This window comes from Natrix helvetica, assembly GCF_964273705.1.
Source record: "Natrix helvetica genome assembly, chromosome: 4".
Lineage (NCBI taxonomy): Eukaryota > Metazoa > Chordata > Lepidosauria > Squamata > Natricidae > Natrix > Natrix helvetica.
The window spans coordinates 13,529,598-13,544,967 of NC_138550.1; positions in this window are offsets into that span (position 1 = coordinate 13,529,598).

Here is a 15,370-nt window from a genome sequence, read left to right on the forward strand (position 1 = left end):
TCCGGTTAATCCTTATTACATTGTAACAGCTAAGGTGAAGCACCAATTGACGAGAGTGATGTTGAGTTGGCCATGCCCACCCAGTCACATGACCACCGAGCCCTGCCTACCCAGATGGTCATTAGAGCAGAGAACCGGTTGTTAAATTATTTGAAACCCATCATTGGTTTGCAATTGTTAAAAACATTTATCACAGCATGAGAGCCAGTTGGGTTTAATGGTTAAGGCACCAGGCTAGAAACCAGAGGCTGCGAGTTCTAGTTCTACCCTGGGCATAAAACCAGCTGGGTGACTTTGGACCAGCCAGTTTCTCTCAGCTCTAGGAAGCAATGGCAAACTACTACTAATACCTTGCCAAGAAAACTTCAGGGACTTATCCCAGTAGTGTCTGAGAATTGGAAATAATTGAACAGAAGAAACTAAAATCATTAATGTGTATCAGAAAACTGGTGGATTACCTTTTAGATATAAAGAGACTTCAGCATAATATTTTATATGATAATTAAAGGTAAAGGTTTTCCTTGCATATATGTGCTTGTCATTCTAGGGGATGGTGCTCATCTCCGTTTCAAAGCCAATGAGCCAGCGCTGTCCGAAGATGTCTCCGTGGTCATGTGGCCGGAATGAATAAATCCTGAAGGTGCATGGAATATTGTTACCTTCCCACCAAAGTGTTCCCTATTTTTCTACTTGCATTTTTTACGTGCTTCCAAACTGCTAGGTTGGCGGAAGCTCGGACAAGTCACAGGAGCTCACTCCATTACATTGCACTAGGGATTCGAACCTGACCAGCTCAGGGTCTTAGCCAATGAGCCACCATGTCCCCTATATGATATATAATTATATATCAGATAATAATAAAATATTATAAAATATAATATTGTATTTGTGTGTGTGTGTGTGTGTGTGTGTGTGTGTGTGTGTGTGTGTGTTGTATTTGTGTTACAACCCCTGGTATGCCCAAATATGGGAGGGAACTCACTACTCCCCCTTTTTGTCTATCGGCTCATTGCAGGAGACCATCCAGGCAGAAAACCATATTTTTAATGTTGCCTTTTTATATTTGTGTTGTATTTGTGCTGATAAATAAATAAATCTCCCTTTATTTATTTATCAGCACAAATACAACACACACACACACACACACACACACACACACACAATATAATAAAATACCGATATAATAATTGCATAATATTATAATACATTTAATATATTTAGCCTTATTTAGAGGCTGGGGAGCTAAAAACCCACTGATGGTTGGGATAGTATAGACCAGTGGTGGGCAACCTTTTTTTTCAACTGAGCCAAATCTCGCCAAAACCACGATTGAAATTCATTTTGAGAGCCACATTTTTAAAACCGAAAATACATAGGATGGTACACTGTTTTTAGTTTCAATAAACTCTGGCATTTGAAGCACGCAAGTCTTAAAGCTGTCAAGTTACAAGATCCTTGCACCCCTAACCCTTTAGAAAAAAAAACCAGGGGTCTTCAAACCTGACAGCTTGAAGACTTGTGGACTTCAACTCCCAGAATTCTGAGAATTGAAGTCCACCAAGGGCATCAATCATATTAGCCCAGGGATCTGCAAAATTGGCTCTTAAGACTGGTGGACTTCAACTCCCAGAATTCTGAGAATTGAAGTCCACCAGTCTTAAAACAGCCAACTTTGCAGACCCCTCCCCCGTTGGCAGTAGCAAATTAGCCAATCATGCGAGGAAAGCGAGAAAAGCGAGGTCTGACCGGGTGGGCAGCAAAACTCCAGGGCTCTCTGTTCTAATTCCCCGTGAAAACTGTTGCCTCTGAAGCATTTGCTCTACTGTTTGAACCTTTAAGCGCCCCTTTCCCTTTTTCTTTTCGACCCACAATGATTAGGGAGGATCCTGAAGTCGGGTGGGGACGAGAAGCGAGGAGGCAAAAAAAGAAACGGAGGCTAGGGAGCTTCTCCCCCGCCCCCTCCCAGCAAAAATCTAACCGGGGAGCCGATCGGCTAATTTGCTACTGCCCGCCTGGCTCCCCGGTTAATTTTTTGCTGGGAGGGGGTGGGGGGGAAGCTCCTTAGCCTCCGTTTCTTTTTCTGCCTCCTCGCTTCTCGTCCCCGCCCGACTTCAGGATCCTCCCTAATCATTGTGGGTCGAAAAGAAAAAGGGAAAGGGGCACTTGTGTTGAAGTGCCCGAGAGGAGGGAGGGGAGCGGGCGCCCAGCACACAGAAGAGCCACATTAAAATGTGTAAAGAGCCGCATGTGGCTTGCGAGCCGCGGCTTGCCGACCACTGGTATAGACCCATTCAAAAAAGTAGTGAAAATAGAGATATTTTTGTCATTGGAAATACACCAGATATCTCACCCCCAGTTTTTGTACTCTGCTATAAACCAGTAACTCTAAAAAGTGAGGGTATATTTGAAATATATATGAATAGCCTTCTAAAAGTGATATTATTATCCTTTTGGAGTGTTCACTGTTCCACTTGGCAGTAATGAGCCAATGTAATAAATGACTGTTTAGTTTAGCATGCATTTGTGACCAATGTGACAGCTCAAACTTTTTATTTAGAGCTGTATGTTTGTATAATTTAATTTTCTTAGAGAGATACAGCATGCCCGGCAAGAGTTATTTGTTGAAGAACACACACAAATCAACACCTTGTGTTCAGATAATTCTTGAAAGAGAATGCAAAGAAGGGTCTCTCTCTCTCTCTCTCTCTCTTACACACACACACACACACACACGCACACACACACAGAGCCAAAGAGCCAAAGAGAGAAAGAGAAACAGACAGAAAGAGAGACACAGAGAGATACACAGAGAGAGAGAAAGAGAGAGAGAGACAGAGAGAGACAGAGAGACTGAGTGAGTGGGTGAGTGGGTGAGTGGGTGAGTGGGTGAGTGGGGGACTTGTAATTGAAATGCAGTAGAGGCAAATCAATATTATGGTTGGTCACACAATCAGCCAGATGTTCAGACTGGATTTGGCATTTTTGTCCACCTGTAGAGTCTTTCCCAAGGATCTGGAATAGGTTGGATATTTGATGGTGTTAAAGGTAGTGCCACAAGTTGTAAGCTCTTTGAAGTAAACCTGCCTTTTGCAATTGACTGATTTTGCTAATGTATCTTAACCACTTGGCCAACATGACAGCTCATCAATGGTTGCCATGGGTGGCAATGATATGCAGAAATATCAACACAGAAGAGAAATTTCATACATAAGATAAAATGCTATTTTCAAGTAATTCGTAAGACAATTTCAGAAATACAAAACCTCATGGATTCATGGTATATTTGAACTGCAAACTAGGCTTGCCATATCTTGGTTGACCTTGATTACCAAGAGATGGCAGTGACAAGATACAGAAATTCACTGCCGTCATCTAGTGGCTATGTGTTTTTGCAAGGCAGATCTGACATCCTTATTGCAAATACAGCTATAATAGTTTCTGCTGGACTTTTGCCCTTCTGCTTGCTCTTCAGCCTTCCTGGATGCCTCACTTCCTATTGTGAAAAGCCCCATGGATGGAATTTTCTCACTTTGCGTGCCCTTGACATTAAAATGAAAGATGACCATCTGGGGAGGCTGCAGACGAAAGCCTCAGAGAAAGATGAATCCAGATTGACCACTTGATTTGGAAAAGTACAGTGCGGTACAGGTAGTGCTATCTTAGCAATCTTAATTGGGACAAGCAACTCTGAATAGAATAACAACAGAATAACAAGAGTTGGAAGAAACCTTGGAGGTCTTCTAATACAACCCTCTACTCAAGGAGAAGATGCTATGCCAGGGGTGTCAAACTTGATTTCATTGATGGCAACATCAGGGTTGTGTTTGACCTTGGAGGATTGGGGTGGGCGTGGCCATGGTGGCCATGGCTAGCTTGACGTCAATTGTGTTGGACACCTGTGGTAGCCTGAGTGCTCTGCCAGGGAAGATGGGCTCCCGAGCTCCATTTTTGTCTGTAACAGCCTCCTGCAACCCTCTGCCAGTGAAAACGGAGTTCAGGAGAGCTGTGTGTGGCCTTCGCAAGCTCTGTTTTCAGCTTTGATGGCTTCCTCAACTCTCTGCCAGTGGAAACGGAGCTTGGGAGGCTCTCCTGAACTCCGTTTTTGCTGGCAGACACGCCGTGGGCCAGTTCTTCATTGTTTCCACTAAGCACCCCATGGGCCTCCTGCAACACTTTGACAGCCAAAATGGAACATGGGGGGGATGCCCTCCCCCCACACTCTATTTTGACCAGCAAGGTGCTGCAGGAGGCATCTGTCCTATCTCCCTCCCCCTTTCTTCCCCGACCGGCCCACGGTGGAGAACTACAATGCTGATCCAGCCCTTGAAGAAATCCAGCTTGACACCCCTCGATTACAGGATCATAAAAAGGGAGTGAGTACTTGAAGCAGGAAAATGGCAATGGAAAGTAGAACACCATGTGATCCATCCTCTATTCTCCTCCCATTAATGAATAGGATGATGTAGTCAACATTATCTAAGATCTCTGAGATGTTGGAGTTGTAATTTATGGTTTATCTTGTAGATATAAATATACCATATTTTTCAGAGTATAAGGCACACCTTTTTCCGCCCTAAAAGAGCATGGAAATGTTGTTCCATTTATATATCAAATACAGCTATTTTTGGCTTACTGAAGCCTTGCCCTCACATCCCATTTTTGCAAAAGACAGGCGAAAAATGGGCCAGTTCAGGAGAGCTGTGTGTGGCCTTCGCAAGCTCTGTTTTCAGCTTTGAAGGCTTCCTCAACTCTCTGCCAGTGGAAACAGAGCTTGGGAGGCTCTCCTGAACTCCGTTTATGCTGGCAGACACGCCGTGGGCCAGTTCTTCATTGTTTCCACTAAGCACCCCATGGGCCCAATCTGGCTTGTGGACCTTGAGTTTGACACCCCTGTGCTATGCTATTCTGAATAAATGGCTGTCCAGACTCTTCTTAAAAACCACCAGTGATGCAGCACCCAACAAGGTCTGGATGCAATCCGTTCCGCTGATTAATTGTTCTCTGTAATTTTGTTGCTAAGTAAAATGGTTATGAAGTAGAAAAATCATGTGACCACAATGGGCTTATGAGGTCACTTCCCATTCAATTGTTAAACCATCGATTACCGTATTTTTCGGAGTATAAGACACACTTTTTCCCCTGAAAAAAAGAGGCTGAAAATCTGAGTGCATCTTATACACTGAATTCAGCATTTTATTCCTCCCAAAACCCCGCCCTCTTCACCGAAATGGCCAAAAAAGGGCCTGAAGGGAGGACCGTTTTTTGCTCAATTTTGCCCCCCCAAGCCCCAGGAGCAATCTATAAGCCTCCTAAAGGCTATTCAGGACCTTTTTGTGGATAGAAAATGGGCTGTTTTTTGCTCGTTTTTTGGGGGGGGGCACCCCCAGGAGGCACCCCCAAGACCCAGGAGGGGAGTTTTGGTGGGGGCACCCCCAGGACCACTCTACAAGCCTCCTAAAGGCTATTCACGCCCTTTTTTTTGGGAAAAATGAGCCTGTTTTTGTGAAAAATGGGCCATTTTTGAGAAGTCTGCAGAGTGCTTTTTTTTTTTTTTTTTTAAATTGCCCCTTTAAAATCTTGGTGCGTCTTATACTCCGAACAATATGGTAACTTGCAATTTCATTTCCATGGTCTCCATTAACTCTGCTCCTCCTATGATGTTGCAGATGTGCAAAGGGCAAATGGTAAGCAGGTGACCATGGGAGGCTGTGGCTGTCACAAATGCAAAGAAATGGTCACACATTTGGGTTGTTTTGTGCCATCCTATCTTTGAATGTTGGCTCAAGCTGGTCAACGAGGGCTACCTGCAAGTGCAAAATCAGTAGTTCCTTTCCTTAAGCATTTCACTGGGGCATTTTGTGCCCCTTTAAAAAGGGGTAAGTTTCTCTTTCGCTTCAAACAAAATGAGAAGGGTAAAAGAAGCAGATTTTGGCAGAGTCCTGAGGCTTTGTACTCCCTTGCAATCATGGGAGCTGATGTGGCACATGTCGTTCTCTTTGAATCTTGTAGGAAAATTCCTGTGGGAAATTTCCACTTTTCTGTGTACCCAGCACACAATCTGTCAGTCCCCATTCCAGTTCGGAGGACGTGCACATGTCAATCATTTCAGTTATCAGGAAAATATAGCTCGAGGTTTATCTCCTAAATATCAGCAACCATCAAAACAGTTAACTGGCAAACATATAGATAAAAGGCAGGAAAAAAGCAAGGAAAGTGAAAGCAAGAAAAAGCAACAAGCAAGAATTTATATCATCCGTATCTATAACAATTGAAAGGGGCAGAACTTTCCAAAGCCACTGGAAAAATGTTGGGAATAATTACCATGGTCAGTCCCAAAGTAGGCATCCTTTGTTTATTCCAATTTATTTGGGTATCTACAGCAGTTGAGATACACAAGATATTGTGCATGTACAGCACTTGAGTAGTGTGGTGGCCTAGCGGTGGAGACGATTTCCGTCTGTTCAGAAGGTTGAGAGTTCAATCCTAGGTAGCAGCAGATATTTTTCTCCTAGGGTGCAAAGAAAAAAAAATATCTGCTGTGAACTCCACATGGCATGAGGAAGGGCATCTAGCCAGTAAATGCTCAGCTCCATACCCTGAATTCAGGGATTACAACAGGGGTGTCAAACTCAAGGTCTGCAGGCAAGATCCAGCTTGCGAGGTGCTTAAATCTGGCCTGCGGGGCTGGCTTGGAAATAGCAAAGGAGAAGCCCATGGTGCCTCTGGCAGCCAAAATGGGGCATGGGGGGGGGATGCACCCCCTCCGCACTCTATTTTGACCAGCAAGGTGCTGCAGGAGGCATCTGTCCCATCTCCCTCCCCCTTTCTCCCCCGACTGGCCCACGGTGGAGAACTACAATGCTGATCCAGCCCTTGAAGAACTCCAGCTTCACACCCCTGGATTACAGGATCATAAAAAGGGAGTGAGTACTTGAAGCATGAAAATGGCAATGGAAAGTAGAACACCATGTGATCCATCCTCTATTCTCCTCCCATTAATGAATAGGATAATGTAGTGAACATTATCTAAGATCTCTGAGATGTTGGAGTTGTAATTTATGGTTTATCTTGTAGATATAAATATACCGTATTTTTCAGAGTATAAGGCACACCTTTTTCCGCCCTAAAAGAGCATGGAAATGTTGGTCCATCTTATACACCAAATACAGCCATTTTTGGCTTACTGAAGCCTTGCCCTCACATCCCATTTTTGCAAAAGACAGGTGAAAAATGGGCCATTTTTCACAAAAGTGGAGGCAATTTTGCCTTTCCCCCAGCCCTCAGGAGCACTCTGCAGGCTTCAGCAGGGCTTGGGGAAGGCAAAAATGCCCCTGATTTTGTGAATAACAGCCCATTTTCTCCCCTTTTTCAGGAGAACCAGGGGCATTTTTGCCTTCCCCCAGCCCTGCTGAAGCTTGCAGAGTGCTCCTGGGGGCCGGGGAGGACAAAAACTATTTACCTCTTCGAAATCTTGGTGCATCTTATACAAATATGGTAGGTGCTTTCAAATAATAATCAAAGGTGATTGACACCACAGTTGTCTCATGGCACCACTATCAAAGGTCTCCATAACCGATAGCAAATTGCCATTAACTTCATTTAGCATTTGATCTCCTTCCAAGTTGATCAATTCAAGAGACCTTCCTCTTTAATGTCCTACCTAAAGACCTGTACTTTTCCCGAGTTACATTCAATTGCTGCCAAAATTCCCTCAACACGAAGCACACCTTTTCTCTTATAAATGCAGTGCAAGATTGGGAAGACTCTTTGCCACTTGAAATATTGTTGCTCTGACCTTTTCTGACCCTCACTGGAATAAAAAAAAAAAAAAAAGTAATTCAGTGCTTTAAATCTTTCATCTTTAGATTTTGGTTGGGAAGGCTCCTAGATTCCGTAACAAAAGAAGACTGCAGAACTATAAATCTGGGTAGCAAAATCTGAGGCTGAATATGAATTATGGTGGTCAGAAATTGGGAGAGGAGACCTCTCCCAACTAGGAAATGACTTCCTAGTTTACTCAAAGCAATCTTTCTCCTGGTTTTTCGCACTCCTGAGACCAAAATATTCAAATATATAACTAGCATCGCAGATTTTTTGGTTGACTCCCTCTTCTTTGTGGCAGCCCCTTACAGTAGATATTGGAACACTGCTTGTATTTCACATCTTTCATATCTTCGTATCTTATCTTCTTAATCATTTATTCCCAGCCTTTAATTTCTTTCTATATTGTTACTTTAGGTCTTACTTCTACACCCATGATGTCCTTATCTCTTGTGTACCATAGGCTGGATAGTCCTCTGTGTATTCTGATCTGATCTAAGACCAGTGGTTCCTACCGCTTCAGACTGGTACGGCTGAACCGGTAGTAGCTCGGTGCCTGGGTCACTGGAATTGGCAGCGACCCAGGCCTGCCATGCTTCCAAACCAGTTCTCCCAGTGACGCCATAGGTGCCATCATCTTGTTTTTGGCTTCTGCGCATGCGCAGAGCAATTTTTGTTGTACTGCACATGCTGGAGCCCATCATTGTGTAAGACAGAAGACATGGCAGGACTTCCTCTTGAACTGATGGCTTGGTGGTGGTGGGTCTTGTTGCCTTTTGTTTGTTGTGATTGGGAAGTTGCTAACACTCATAGTCACCCATCAGCATTTGGATAAAGGAGCTTTCTAGCATTCTCAGTTGTAGAAAAGCTACCAGGATCCAGGAAATCTATAAACGACACAATTTTTGGCCATTGGCCACTGCTGAATTGTCTTGTGGCCTGTCGGCCGCCGGCCCCTTCAGCAGCTGAAAATGAGGCAGAGGCTGGAAAGTCAGGGTCAGCGTGACGGCAACCTGAGAGCTTCAAGGGGGGGAGAGGGAGTGCAGCTGGCAGAGAGAGAGAGAGAGAGAGAGAGAGAGAGAGAGAGAGAGAGAGAGAGGTGGAGCTTGTGCTGTCTCTCAGCCCTCAGATGAAGAGTCAACAACCCCCAGGTCTGGAGGTGGCTGATGAGGAAGAGGAGGAACGGCTGGGTCCAGTGCCTGATGTGCGGATGCGCAGAAGGCAGAGGTGAGGAGAGCAGTGGAAATCTATGGGCTGATCCTTGGGAAGGAAGTGCCACCACTGCTAGCGAAGCCCCACTCTAGCTTTGGGAATAAAAGACAGGGGGTGAGTGACTATCGTCTGCGCAAGTGTGCAGGACGTGCTGCACCACGGGCACAGGGTACGGATGCGATTGGAGGGCCTTATTGAGAGTGGATTTGAAGTCCGCGCAGATCCTAATGGATCCGTCGGACTTCAAAGGAACCACTATTGGTGTCTCCCAGGGGGAGAAATCGACAGGTTCCAATACGCCTTGGCTGATGAGCTTATCCAGCTCCGCGTCGACTTTAGGAGAAGAGAGGTCGACCCTACGCCCCCTTACTTGTGGGGTGCCACAGGGGTCGGTCCTCTCGCCACTCCTCTTCAACACATATATGAAGCCGCTGGGTGAGATCATCCGTGGTTTCGGGGTGGGATACCATCTGTACGCTGATGATACTCAGCTGTACTTTTCCACCCCGAACCACCCCAACGAGGCCATCGAAGTGATGTCCCGGTGTGTGGAAGCCGTACGGATCTGGATGGATGACAACCGACTCAAGCTCAACCCCTCCAAGACGGAGTGGCTGTGGGTACCAGCTCCCCGGTTCAGCCAATTAATTCCATCATTGGCCATTGGGGGCATTCAACTTGCCCCCGTGGAGCGGGCGCGCAATTTGGGCGTCCTCCTGGATGCCCGGCTGTCCATGGATGACCATGTGACAGCCGTGGCAAGGGGGGCGTTCCACCAGGTTCGCCTGGTGCATCAATTGCGCCCCCTACTGGACCGGGACGCCTTACGCACAGTCACTCATGCGCTGGTGACGTCTCGCTTGGACTACTGTAACGCTCTCTACATGGGGCTTCCCTTGAAATGCACCCGGAGGCTACAGTTGGTCCAGAACGCAGCTGCGCGGGTAATTATGGGGAGTACTAGGTACTCCCTAGTACTAGGTACTCCCATGTGACACCGTTCCTGCGCGAGCTGCACTGGCTTCCTGTGGTCTATCGGGTGCGTTTCAAGGTTTTGATAATAATCTTTAAAGCGCTCCATGGCTCAGGACCTAGTTACTTGCGGGATCGTATTCTGCCCCATACATCCCTGCGACCAATCCGCTCGCACAGAGAGGGCCTCCTCCAGGTGCCGTCCACAAGACAGTGTCGGGGGGCGGCGCCTAGGAGTAGAGCCTTCTCTGTGGCGGGCCCAGCCCTGTGGAATGACCTCCCTCCGGATATTAGGAATACCTCTGACCTCCGCTCCTTTCGTATTAAGCTTAAGACCCACCTATTCCAAGCAGCTGGCCTTGCTCAACTTTGATCTAACCATATCGCTCCTGACGGGCTTTTACTGGGTATTTTAATTATATTTAATTATCTAGGGGTTTTTAAATATTGTTTTATTTATCAGCCGACCTCCTCCTTGTGTATGTCTCGGTATATGTCTCTGTTATACGTTTGTTTTGTCCATATTTATTTCATATGTTTCATTGTACGCCGCCCCGAGTCCTTCGGGAGAGGGTGCGGCTAAGAAATAAATATTTATTATTATTATTATTATTATTTAGCTTTTAAAGCAAGTGGAAGCCGGCGGGCTTTAAGGCGGATGGGCGGGACGGAGGGGTCGAGGTTCAGGGAAATGGGCGAGCCGGTGTAGCAACCCAGGGAGGGAGCGAAGACATCGGAAAATTCAGAAAGGAGGGAGGAGAGAGAAGGGAGGGGGTCAGGAGGGGAGAGAGAGAGAGAGTGAACTCCTGCGATAGAGAGACCCAGGGCGTTAAACCAGTCTAGGCCGAGGAGAGAGGCAAGGGAGTTCTTAACAATAAGGAGGGGCAGTTTTGCTTGCCGGGAGCCGAAAGAGATTTGAAAAAGTCTGCAACCCAGCAGGTCAATTACGTTGCCCTGGTAATCACGCAGCCGGCAGTCAGGGGCCTTTAGATGGTGGGGCCGGACCCAGGGCAGGAGGGAGCGAAGGGTGGCCCAGGACATTACAGATCGGACCGACCCGGTGTCCACCTCCATAGGGCAGGGAACACCCTCAATATAGATTTGGAGGTGTAGCTTACCCCGGCCCTCCAAAGTTGAGGAGGCCGAGTCAACAAGCCACTCCGGAAAGGCCTCAGCCGGGTCCCCTACAGAGAGCGAATGCTGGCGGCGTGAAGGCAAGGATGCCGGATTGCGGGTAGGAGGCGGCTGAGGGAGTGGATTTCGGCAATCTTGCGGTGCGGAACGGCAGACAGCAGCTAGATGGCCCTTCCTGCCGCATTGGTGACAGAGAGCTTGCCGGAATCTGCATTGGGAGCGTTGGTGGCGGCCGCCACAGCTGAGGCACTGACGTCCATCTCTGGTGGAAAGTGCCTGGAGGTGGTCGGCGGTCTGGTCGACCTCAGTGCGGAAAGAGGAGGCAGTCGAAGGAGCGTAGGAGGCGGTGGGTGCCGCGTAGGGAGAAGGCGGCACGTAGGCAGCATGAGGGTGCTGGCTGAGATGGCTGAAATCCGGGATGGATTGGTCAGCCATTTCGTAGGCTCTGGCATCATCGACTGCGATTTTCAACGTCAGTTCGGGTCTAGCTAGGATGCGACGATGTAGCTTGACGTCGCGAAGTCCATAAATGAACTGCTCCAGCAGTGCCTCTTCCAGGTCGCTGAATTCACACAGGCTCGCCTCAGCACGGAGAGCAGCGACGTATTGGGTGATTGTTTGGCCCTCTTTTTGTATACACCGATGGAAATACTGCCGCCGGGCGAAGCGAGATGGCGCGGGCTCGTAATGGTGCTTGAGGCGAGCCATAAGTTCGTCCAAGGGCAGCGAGTGGGCAGGTTCTGGTGCGGCAAGAGCTCGTGCAGTGGCGAACATCTCTGCCCCGCAATAATTGAGGAAGATGCCGCGTTTCCTCTCTTGTGAGAGGCTGACGAGATCATGAGCTATGAGGAAGCACTCGAATCTTTCGAGAAACGCTTCCCAAGCCTCAGCCTCTGGCCGGAACGGTGAAAAGGCGGCGTTAGAAGCCATCGGTGGCACGGTGTAGGGTTCCACGTCGCCCGTCCTCGTCGCCAGTGTTGTAGTTGGTCACTGAGGAGACGGAGTCAGAATAGGGTACAACGTATTTATTAACAACGAACTGACTGGAACAAAAAACTAGCCGTCTGACAGCTATTTATACAACGAGCTGTCAGATGGCGAACCAATAGGAACAAAGGAATTCTCCCGCTGGCTAGCCGGCGCGCCTGAGCCAATCAGAGGGCTTCTCCACTCGCCTGCCCTCTGCTGGCCAGGCTGCCGGTACACAACAGAGATGAATAGATATGGCAGACAACTAGTCATCTCCCTGCTGGACAAACTTGTTAGCCTGTGATGAGAGAGATAAACTTTTGGCTGGGGTCGTTGGCACTCCTAATAAATGAATCATTGAGTTTATCTCCAGAGGGTTTTGTCATGTTTGGGGAGCTGGGTCAGACCAAGTTAATGTGAACTAGCTATATCCAGTGGAGTTTATTATCATCAATTTACCCAGATCCATTAAGCCAATATTTCTTAATCTTGGCAACTTGAAGATGGGGAGGACTTCAGTTCCCAGAAATTTCCAACCAGTCATGCTGGCTAGGGAATTCTGGGAGCTGAAGTCCACCCATCTTAAAGTTGCCAAAGTTGATAAATATACTACACTAGGCTATGCTCCATCAGTTCCTTCCTCATATCGCTTTCCTAGGGTCAGTTTGAACTGCTGCCACCATGCTGGTCTTTGCAAGTCCTCCTTTATTATCTCTGAGCTTCTGCTGCCACATCTGTCTTGACTGCTGCAGCTCTGTCCTCCAGATTAACCTCAATGCCATTTTCCCCCTTCTTTCTTCCGTTCCTCCCTGTTGCCAGAAACATTGCTGGGCTGCCTTTTAAAGTTCCATCTTGAAGATGCTTTTAAAATCCGGAAAGGAGTGTTTTCCATGGACCTTTCCTTCCATAACCCACCTCAAAGGTCTTTTAAAAATAAATGTAGTGAACGTAGCCAGTCATCATTGTATTGTGTTTGGGTTATTCTTTTGACCAGAAAGAATGGGTGACTGATGGAAGGAAAAATAGAAAATCACAAGGCGTATTAGTACCGTTTTTATAAATCATTTGTAAGACCACACCTGGAATACTGCATCCAGTTTTGGTCAGCACATTATAGAAAAGATGTTGAGGCTTTGGAAAAAGTGCAGAGAAGAGCAACTAAGACGATTCAAGGCCTGGAAACTAAACCATATGAAGAACGGTTGCAGGAATTGGGTATGGCTAGTCAAGAGAAAAGAAAGAGTAGGGTTGACATGACAGCAATATTCCAATATTTGAGGAGCTGCCACGAAGAAGAGGGTGTCAACTTATTTTTCAAGGCACCAGAAAACAAGAAACAATGAATAGGAACTAATCAAGAGAGAAGCAACCTGGAACTTAGGTCAAGTTAGAACAATTAATCAGTGGAACGACTTGTATCCAGAAGTTGTGGATGTCCCAACAGTGGAGATTTTAAAGAAGAGATTGCACTACCATTTGTCTGAAATGGTATAGGGTTTCGTGCTTGAGCAGGGGGTTGGACTAGAAGACCTCCAAGGACCCTTCCAACTCTGTTATTCTGTGAAGGATTAAGTTAAAGAATGTTATAGCATAAGAAAGGAAGGTAGGGAAGGAAAATAGGAAAAAAAGTATCATAGGGAATAAGCTGATGTTTATTTGGACAAACCAAGGTGGTATCTGAAATATGATATAAATCCTTGATTTTGACTTTTTGTTAATCATTTAGCACGGGAATAGTTTCATCTTTCTGTAGCTACTGTAGGCCTGCAACAAGAGGGTTGATTCTTTTTCTTAACTTTTTTTCTATGTTTTTATCTGATGATGAAACTTAATGAAAATTATTTTAAAAATTGATATACATATGGATTAGGACAGGGGTCCTCAAACTTTTTAAACAGGGGGCCAATTCATGGTCCCTCAGACTGTTGGGGGGCCCGGGCTGGATCGGTGTGGCTAGGTGGTCATTTGACTGGGTGGGTGTGGCTAGGTAGTCATATGACTGGGTGGGCGTGGCTAGGTGGTCATGTGACTGGGTGGGCATGGCTAGGTGGTGATGTAACTCGATGGGTGTAGCTAGGTGGTCATGTAACTGGGTGGGTGTAGCTAGGTGGTCATGTAACTGGGTGGGTGTGGCTAGGTGGTCATGTGGCTGGGTGGGTGTAGCTATATGATCATGTGACTGGGTGGGCATGGCCAATTTAGCAGTCCATTAAACAATGTACACAAATTAAACTTTAATTCGTTATGCTCCTTACTTTACTTTATTTCGTATTTCTAGACCGCCCCCTCTCCCAAAAGGGACTCGGTGGTGGAAAGCAGGTTACTGAAGGGATGCAGCTGCCTTGGTGTGTGTGTGGGGTCTCTCTCTCTCTCTCTCTCTCTCTCTCTCTCTCTCATCTATCTATCTATCTATCTATCTATCTATCTATCTATCTATCTATCTATCTATCTCTACCTCTATCTCTATCTCTATCTCTACCTCCCTCCCTCCCTCTCTCTGCAGGCTGGGGAGGCCAAAAATGGGCCCAAAAACAGGCCTGGTTTGGCTTCCTGAGGCCTCCCCACGTCCCGTTTTTGGCCTCCTTGCCCTCCAGAAGGCGGGTGGGGGCCAGTGGGTAGCTGGGGCGATGTGGGTGGGGCAGCCTTGTGTTCTCTCATGGGCCAGGTTAATGGCTTCAGTAGCCCATATCTTGCCCCAAGCCGTAGTTTGAGAATCCCTGGATTAGGCTGTTGCTCTGCATATAACAGGAGCTCCTGGCCCAACATACCAGGCCAAACAAAAGTTTCCAACACTCTTGATTGTGACTTTTTAATATGTTCAGTTTAATTGTGATTAAATGTAAATGAAATGAATTTTTCTCCATGGCTTGTCTCCAGTCTCCCCTTTTGTCATGCATGAAGAAGAATGGAGCTCAATTCAGAGAAGGAAGGTTTATGATTTTATTAATATAATGTTTTCTTTATGAATACAATGTGTTCCAGCTTACAAAAGAAAAAGAACATTGTAGAATAGAAAAATAAGATCTTTAATAGGCTTTTTGAACCACGGTGCTAGTTGCTTTTCAAGGCCATCATTTTTAGAAATATATGGGAAACAGATCTGATTAGTTTGGAACATAAAGAAAGCCACCTTATTATTAAAAAAAAAACCTCCTCTTTTAAAAGGCCCAGCTGCAGCACTGGAAAAGTCTATTGTGCCTTTATTAAGAAGCACGGAATGTTGATAAGATTAGGGGCACCTCTCCCATTTAAATAAAATGCT